This window comes from Leptonychotes weddellii, chromosome 14 (genome assembly GCF_054177405.1).
Source record: "Leptonychotes weddellii isolate Sample4059 chromosome 14, ASM5417740v2, whole genome shotgun sequence".
Taxonomy (NCBI): domain Eukaryota; kingdom Metazoa; phylum Chordata; class Mammalia; order Carnivora; family Phocidae; genus Leptonychotes; species Leptonychotes weddellii.
In genome coordinates this window covers 72,842,930-72,851,881 of record NC_138382.1, presented here as the reverse complement: position 1 = coordinate 72,851,881, position 8,952 = coordinate 72,842,930, and the positions used below count along the sequence as shown (strand labels likewise).

Sequence of the window (8,952 nt, the reverse complement as noted above, 5' to 3'; positions counted from 1 at the left end):
GCCCCGCCCCGCCCCGCCCCGCCCCGCCCCGCTCCGCGGGCCGCTCTTCTCACCGCCCGCTCTCGCCGCTGCCGCCGCAGTCCCGGCCGGTCACCTTGACGCGGGCCGCAGTGGCTGCCGCCGCCTCCTCATGGCCCTGGGAGCGGCCCAGGCGGCAGCGGCGCCTTCGCTCGGAGGCCGGGGCCGGGCCGAGCCGGGCCGAGGCCGGGCCGGGCGCAGCTGGAGCGCGGGCCGACACGGGAGCGGAGCCGGTGCCCAGCCGCAGTAGGAACCGTCCGCTCCTGGGCCTGAGCGGCGGGCCGCGCAGCCAATCCGCGCGCGGCGCCAGACCAGTCCACCCAACCAGTTCGTCGCAGAGGCGGAGACACGCAAATCGGCCGGCTGGGCGCGCCAGTGCGCAGCCGCTGCAGTTCGGTCCTCGCTGGCCTCGGCCTCCGCTCTAACCTGCGGACGCCCTCTCAGCCTGTGAGGATGCTCCGCGGTCCGCACACCCCTCTCAGAGCCCGCCACGCCCACCTCCTTCCTCGAAATAGCAGTGCATCTTATTCCCCGTACATCCTTCCAGGCCTCGTACAATTTCCCCTTGAAATCCCTACCTAGGAGTCACCGTTTTGAACAAAAAGTGGTTTTGTGAGAGACATCACCTTAATGTTCATTCTTTACAACGCAGAAGTAGGCACAGAACACAACGTCAGAGCCAGAAGACACCTCAGAGCGCCTGGGGTCCTACCCATTTACTTTACAGCTGGGCAAAATTAGGCCCCACGAGGTGAAAGGACTTGCCAAAACCACACAAGTGCAAAGCGGGGAAATGAGCCTGTCTCTTGTCTCCCCGCTCCCACATCCTTTACTCCGCCAGGCACGATGAGGTAGGCAGGGAGGTTAAGTTATTTGATTACAGTCACAGAGGTAAGAAGTTGCAAACAGTCGAAGCCAGATCTGTGAAACCCTGGAAGTCCAGAAGCACCGTAGGGAGCCCCTACATCCTCCCTTACTCTGATTGATTCTTGGGCAGGTAGACATGGAGAACATCATTTTGGCAATTTCCAGTTTGGAATTAACATCAGAGTATGGAAGGACTTGGTTCCTGTTTCCCAAAGCTTATGGAGGGAAAAAAAAAGAAACCATCAAAAAGAAAGAAAAGTCGGGGCGCCTGGGTGGCTCAGTTGGTTAAACAACTGCCTTCGGCTCAGGTCATGATCCTGGAGTCCGGGGATCGAGTCCCGCATCGGGCTCCCTGCTCGGCAGGGAGTCCGCTTCTCCCTCTGACCCTCCTCCCTCTCATGCTCTCTGTCTCTCATTCTCTCTCTCTCAAATAAATAAATAAAATCTTTAAAAAAAAAAAAAAAGAAAGAAAGAAAAGTCAGTGGAAATTAAACAATTTCTAAACCTTCAGCGGTCTCTGAGGGAAATTTCTGCCATTTTGCATTAAGAAAATAATAATCATCAAAGGAGATACTTTATTTCACTTCAGGAGAGCAAAAAAAACAATGTACTGCAATGGTTCTGCTCAAAGCCTCTGGATTCAGAAATGCACAGGGTTGTGGTTGAGTGCAAAAGCTGGAGAGACAGACTGCCTGAGTCCAAACTCTGGTTCTGCCACCAGCTAGCTGTGTGCAGGTAGGCAAATTACTTAATGTCTCTGTGACTCAGTTTCTTTGTTGAAAACTGAGTGTGGTGAAAATCGGAAAGGCCATTGGGAGGATTAAATGAGACGCTATGTGGAAGAGAGCCTGGTACCTAAGAGGAGCTCAGTAAACATTAGCTATTGTTATTTCTACCTCTGTGGTATAGGGCAAGCATGGAAGGAGTTGAGGACAGTGTTTGCAATATATGCTTGCTAAATGGCATTTATTATTTTTATTATGCTTATACATAGCTTCTAAGTTTTCTTCGGTGAACATATTCTTTTGTAATATGTCAAAAAGTTATTGTAAACCCAATTTTAAAATGAGAAAAGGATCTGAAGAGATAGTTCTCCAAAGAAGATATACAAATGGCTAATGAGCATGTCGAAAAGTTGCTCACTATCATCTGCCATCAGGGAAATGCAAATCAAAACTCCAATGAGATGCCACTTCACATCCATTAGGATGGCTAAAACAAATAAGATGGACAATAATAAGAGCTGGTGAGGAGGTGGAGAAATTGGAACCCTCATACACTGCTGGTAAGAGTGTAAAGTGGTGCAGCCACTTTGGAAAATAGCCTGGCAGTACTTTAAAAGGTTAAATTTGGAGTTACCGTATGACCCAGCAATTCCACTGTCAGATATATACCCAAATGAAAACATACATTCATACATAAATGTTCATAACAGCATTATTCATAATATCCAAGAAGTGGAAATAACGTAATGTCCATCAAATCATGAATGGATAAATAAGATGAGGCATATGATACATGCTACAACATGGGTGAACCATGACAATATGCTGAGGGAAAGAAGCCAGATCACATATGATTCCATTTATGTGAAATGTTCCAGAATAGGCCAATCTATAGAGACAGAGAGTAGATTAGTGGTTGTCTAGGGCTGGGGGGAAGGAAGAATTGGGGGTAATGGCTAAGGCATGTGGAGTTTCTTTTTAAGATGATGAAAATGTTCTAAAATTGACTGTGGGGATGGTTGCACAACTCTGTGAATATACCAAAAGCTATTGTATTGTTCACTTTTAATGGATGAATTATATAGTGTATGGATTACATCTTAATAAAGCTGTTTTAAAAAGTTATCATAGGGGTGCCTGGGTGGCTTAGTTGGTTGAGCATCCAACTCTTGGTTTCAGCTCAGGGCATAATCTCAGGGTCATGAGATTGAGCCCCACATCGGGCTCCACAATCAGCTGGGAGTCTGTTTGAGATTCTCTCTCTCTCCTTCTTCCTCTGCCCCCCCCCACTCTCTCTCTCTAAAAATAAATAAATCTTTAAAAATAAAAATAAAAAAATTAAAAGTTATCATAAAGTGATCAATCATGTCACTCCCATGCTCAAACACCATGTAACAGGATATGGAGAGGATCTCAGCTTCATCCACTAGAGTTTGGATTGTCTACCATCAATGTGTGATACACTGGTGGGGTGCTCTCAGCATCTCATGTGTTTGAGTCACTCTCAATGAGGGAAAGGAACTTTTGAACCACAGGAGAAAAGGAGGGTTGGAGAAGTTACCAAGGGGCAATCCCCTGGGCCAGCTGCCCCTGTGTAGACTTGTACTTCATGGAGAGTTAAGCTTCAGGACAGTTCAAGGAGCTGTTTTCATTAGAGATGCTAGTCAACAGGGAAGCTGTGATATACAGACTCTAGGGTGGCCTCTACAACCTGCACCTCCTGATGTGCTTGGCCTATGTGATCCCCTTCCCTGAGTGTAGCAGGATCTGACTTGCTTCTAACCAGTGGAATAAGGCAAAGGTTTTAGGATGTATGTGATTGTGTTACATAAGATTATAACACATCTTGCTAGGAGACTCTCTCCTGCTGCCCTTAAAGACACAAACTGCCATGCTGTAAGTTGCTCTATAAAGAAAACCACTCAGCAAAGAACTGAGAGCAGCCTCCAGCCAACAGCCAGCAAGAAACTGGGGCCTTCAGTCCAGCAACCTGCAAGGAACTAAATGAGGCCAACAATCATGAGCTCAGCACACCCTTCCCTTGTCAAGCCTTGGGTGAGACTGTAGTCCTGGCCAACACCTTGATTACAGCCTTGTAAGACCCTGATGCAGAGCGCCCAGCTAAGCTGAGCCAGATTCCTGACCCACAGAAACTTTGAGAGAATAAATGTGAGTTGTTTTAAGCTGTTACATTTGTGATAAAATTGTTATGCAGGAACATATAACTAACACAGACGCACAACCCATCCTGTCCTGGTGCCCAAGAGAGGCAGCTTCTGTGCAGAAGCCAACAGTGCCCAGGTACAGTGAGGATTCCAGAACGCAGCACGCCTCCAGATCCTGGGGGCTTGTGTCTTTGGGGGCATCAGGAGGCAAAGGAGAGGGTCTAGAAAACAGCACCATCATTGGGGTACAGATAGCAGTGGCAATGGTGAGATGCCCCAAAGAGGAAGCAGCCATCAACATGGGCAGTAGAGGGGAAACTGGAAGAAGAGGGGTTGAGAATAAAGTTTTCAATTCAGTCAGTTCTAGAAAATAATGATGGCTTAGCCCATCACATAGCCCAGCTATGTGGCCTTAGACAAGGTTTCTCATGTATGAGAAGGTAATATTTAGAGTACCTACCCTGTAGCGTTCTCCTCAAGAAAGGTGAGTTAATCCTCTAGTGGCCATGAGAATGCTCCTTGCAGACCTCCAGTCATTGGGAGCTTATCTGACCAAGGGCCCAGCTGCTGCATTATGAAACCCAAAAACATTTGCTCTAAGGCAACACTACATATGGGCTGCACTCAGTACATATGGGCTGCACCCAATGATGGGCCACAGCAGGGGTTCTAATGCAGGCCTGCCCCAGGGTGGCAGTGGGACTCCTCTGGTGATCATCTTTGGTTCAAGGACTCCTCAACAGCCTTGCTGAAACTCCTTTAGACTGCATCGTGTACGGGATGCTTCCACACACTTCCTTCCCTCTCTCCTTCACTTAGGGTCAGATTTGCATCATAGTCTCATGGCTCTCTCAACCTTCCTCGCTCCGTTGCCCATTCCCCTAACAAAATCACCATATGTTGAATCCTGTATAGCATCTACTTCTCAGTGAATCTGGACTGACACAAACAGTACCAGGAGTGGTCAGGAAAAGTAGGTGGTAAGATACAGGTTTAGGACTGGCTTGCCCACTGCCTAGGAGGCAGAGGATGCCCTTCTAATGAAACACAGAAAGTCCTTGGAACAAGATGATGGCTCAAATGCTAAAGATTTCACTCTTGGTGACCTGGGAAAATATCTCTGCGGAGGAGAATACTGTGGTGGGTGTTGTGATGCCAGCATTTTAAAATATACGGGGAGAGGGGCACCTGGCTGGCTCAGTCAGTAGAGCATGCAACTCTTGATCTCAGGGTCGTGAGTTCAAGCCCCACACTGGGTGTAGAGTTTACTTTTAAAAAGTTTTTAAATAAAATATATGGGGAGAACAATACCTACAGAAACAGAGGAAGTTAGTTGGCTATAGCGAAGTTGCATTACAGAAGGATAATGAGAGACTGAGTGTTGTCAAGAGGCAGTTAATGGCTAAGGTTGAGAGCCAGGGAACTCTGGAGGCAGCTTACAAAGAGGTCCTCATCAGCTGTGTTGGTGGAAGGACAGACACTTTGAGTGGCAGGCTGAAGATCTAATTGTTAGAGTCTAGAGTTCCAGAGATGTTTGGCGTTCTTGGCTCACTCAGCCAAGGTGAGTCTGTTGGATGAAGGTCAGGGCCCCAGTGGGGAAAACTTAGGATCCTAAAACGTGGGACAGGAATATCTCGATGTACGTTCCTGAGGATATTGCCTCTGCAACGTGCATCCCAGGGCCCTCTGAGCTTGCCAAGCTAGAACACCCTTCCTTAGTAAGAACTGTAGCCACCACCGTACTGCTATCAGGTGCTACAGAAGCCCTTCCCCAGAGACAACAGGTGCCCTGCCGCCTCCTCTCCAGCCTGCCAGGCTGATAACTAGGGCTAAATCCCAGCATAATCTGGCGGGGGAATGCACCGTGCCTGATAAGGTAAAAAATAGACAATATACCTGAAGAATGCAAGAATTAGCCAGCACGTGTTGAGGTAAGCCAGGGGAGTACCTCTGGGGTTGGATTTTGTGGGTGCTTGATCAAGGAAGCTGGAATGCAAGACTAGACAAGCAAGAATTCATTGACTCAAGGGGCACCTGGGTGGCTCAGTCAGTTAAACATCTGACTCTTGGTTTCGGATCATGTCATGATCTCACAAGTCGGGTTGTGAGATTGAACCCTACATCTGACTCCGTGCTCAGCGGGGAGTCTACTTGAAGATTCTCTCCCTCTGCCCCTCCCCGCCCCCGCTCTTGCACGAGCTCTCTCTCTCTCAAATAAATAAATTAATTTAAAAAATAATTCATTGACTTGGGAACATGTTCTTAAGACACTTTCTTTAACATGCTAGCAAGGACCCCAGCTACTGGAGTGGCTCACAGAAAGCCTGGAAAAAACAATGGTCAATTGTCAGTGACACGGAAGCACTGGATGCCCTAGTAGATGGCAGAAGAGGGCATGCTGAAACAGACATACCGTTACCCTCACTATTAATGGATTCCATATTTGCAAATTAGCGCATTGCTAACATTTATTTGTAATCCAAATATAAACACTTGTAGCACGTCCCAGGTCACCCAAAGACAAGTAAAAAATTTGAGTTGCCTGATGTGCACATTCCCAGCAGAAGCAAAACAAGGTAACATGCTACCTTCATGTGCAGCCCTCACACTGTATACAGGTGTCCTTTTTGCAGCCTATCTAGCACCATGTTTTTCATTTTTGTGCTTCTTTGGGTGATTTCACTGTTTAAAATTATCTCTGGGTATAATGATGAAGTGCTGTAGAGTATTCCCAAGCACAGGAAGGCTGTGATGGGCTTGAAGGGAGAAAGTGCATGTGTTAGATAAACAGTTCAGGCTCGAGTTATAGGGCCGTTGCTCATGAGTTCAATGTTAACAAATCAACAATACAGTTGATCCTTGTACAACATGCGTTTGCCCTGCACAAGTCCACTTATACATGGATTTTTAAAAATGATATAGTCCCACTGTAGATATATTTTCTTTATGATTTTCTTAATAACATTTTCTTTTTTTTTTTCTCTCTCTAAAGATTTTATTTATTTATTTGACAGAGAAAGACACAGCGAGAGAGGGAACACAAACGGGGAGTGGGAGAGGGAGAAGCAGACTCCCCGCCGAGCAGGGAGCCCGATGCGGGACTCGGTCCCGGGACTCCAGGATCATGACCTGAGCCGGAGGCAGTCGCTTAACCAACTGAGCCACCCAGGCGCCCCTTAATAACATTTTCTTTTCTCTAGCTTACTTTATTGTAAGAATACAGTATGCAATACATATAACCTACAAAATATGTGTTTATCGACTGTTTGTGTTGATGGTAAGGTCAACAGTAGGCTATTAGTAGTTAAGTTTTTGGAGAGTCAAAAGTTACATGTGGATTTTCCACAGCACAGGGATCAACAGCCCTAACTCCCGTGTTATTGGGGGCAACTGTATATTTTAAGTAAGGTGTCTATAAACAGAAATAGACATAAAATAAGGTTAAATGTTGGTTGGCTGACAAAACGTTGTGAACGTTGACTTGCAGGAACCTAACTCTGTATTTCCCCCTAGGAGCAATGGTTTAGTATTCACTAACCTAGTGCTCACAGTGACTCTATGGGGCATCACTACTGCAAATAACCAGAGTTAACTATACTTCTCATTGATAGGATGAGAATCTAGCTAGTAACCCTTCTGGCAGGGAATGCTAGGAATTGTAGTTCTCCTAAGTGTGCAGACCCTTCATACATGGGTGAGCCCAGAAGGGGAACGGTATGAAGCTGCTGACAGACAATCCAGCACAGGATGTTCAATCATTTAAATGCTTCGAGGAATATTAATTAACAGTTGCCCTAAGTTTTACAACATACATCTTTCATTAATTAGTCTCTCCTTAAAGAATATCATTTCACATGTGGTTAAAGGAAACATGTAATGATGGAATGAAGCAGCTCCTGTTCCTAGGGCTGAAGAGACAGAGGGAAGTAGAGGTTCTGATCACCAGTTACAGTGTGTTGGGGTGGGAGGGGAGGGTCCCCACACCAACAAGACATTCTCTGACACCAGCTGGGTGTCCTACAATTCAACTCCATTCTGACACCAGCTACCCAGAGATCACATCAGATCCCACAGGCTAAGGGCTCAGTGCCACAAGACTGCTCCCTACTTCAGCCACCGATCACAGGTCCGGGGAGTCACCTGTGCTTCTGACCCACAGGCAGGATATCAGAGGTTCCCACAAGCCCCTCCTTGAGTTAATTAATTTGCTAGAGTGGCTCACAGGACTCAAGAAACAAGTTTACTCACTAGATTGCTGGTTTATTACAAAGGATAGTAAAGAATACAAATCAAGGGGCGCCTGGGTGGCTTAGTCGGTCAAGCATCTGCCTCCAGCTCAAGCCCTGATCCCAGGGTCCTGGGATCAAGCCTCGCATCAGGTTCCCTGCTCAGCGGGGAGTCTGCTTCTCCCTCCCCCTCTCCTCCTTGCTCATGCTCTCTCTCTCGCTCTCTCACTCAAATAAATACAATCTTTTAAAAACTTAAAAAAGAGTACAAACCAACAGCCCCATAAAGAGACACATGGGTCAAGGTCCTGAACAAATAAACTTCTGTCCTTGTGAAGTTTAGCATCCAATACAGGGGCATGTGAAGTGTTCTGATCCTTCTTTTTTGTTTTTTTTATGGAGGCTTCATTACATAGGTATAATTGATTAAATCACCGGCCACTGGTGATTGATTCAAACTCTAGCCTCTCTCCCCTCTTGAAATAGGGGGTAGGACTGAAAGTTCTCATCTTTAAAGGGGTTTCCCAAAGTCATTTCATCAGTATAAACTCAGCTGTGGTTGAAAGAGGCTTGTTACGGGACGCCTGGGTGGCTCAGTCGGTTGAGCGGCTGCCTTCGGCCCAGGTCATGATCCCAGGGTCCTGGGATCGAGTCCCACATCGGGCTCCTTGCTCAGCAGGGAACCTGCTTCTCCCTCTCTCTCCCTCTGCTTGTGCTCTCTCTGTCAAATAAATAAAATAAGTAAAATCTTTAAAAAAAAAAAAAAGAAAGAGGCTTGTTATGAATAACAAAACATCCATTTCACCCTATGGCTCTGAAGCATTTTTTTAGGAACTAAAGATAAGAGACCAAATGTTAAAACAAAAGATGCTCCCGGGGCGCCTGGGTGGCTCAGTTGGTTAAGCGACTGCCTTCGGCTCAGGTCATGATCCTGGAGTCCCAGGATCGAGT

At 46.7% G+C, this 8,952-nt stretch overlaps 1 protein-coding gene across 10 annotated transcripts in view; it reads right to left on the bottom strand.

Moving 5' to 3' along the window:
• The window catches only part of RALGPS1 (Ral GEF with PH domain and SH3 binding motif 1), a 315,256-nt gene that overhangs the window by 272,519 nt on the left and 33,785 nt on the right, over window positions 1–8,952 (bottom strand). For 5 of the 10 annotated variants that reach the window (XM_081803617.1, XM_081803622.1, XM_081803624.1 and 2 more), the window contains exon 1: window positions 54–273. The exons of 1 other annotated variant lie outside the window; for it this stretch is intronic. The gene's annotated coding sequence lies outside the window, so the exon portion shown is untranslated. Of the gene's footprint in view, window positions 1–53; window positions 274–8,952 lie in introns of those variants that run through there. 4 more of the 10 variants (XM_081803623.1, XM_081803625.1, XM_081803626.1 and 1 more) reach the window with 2 other exon arrangements.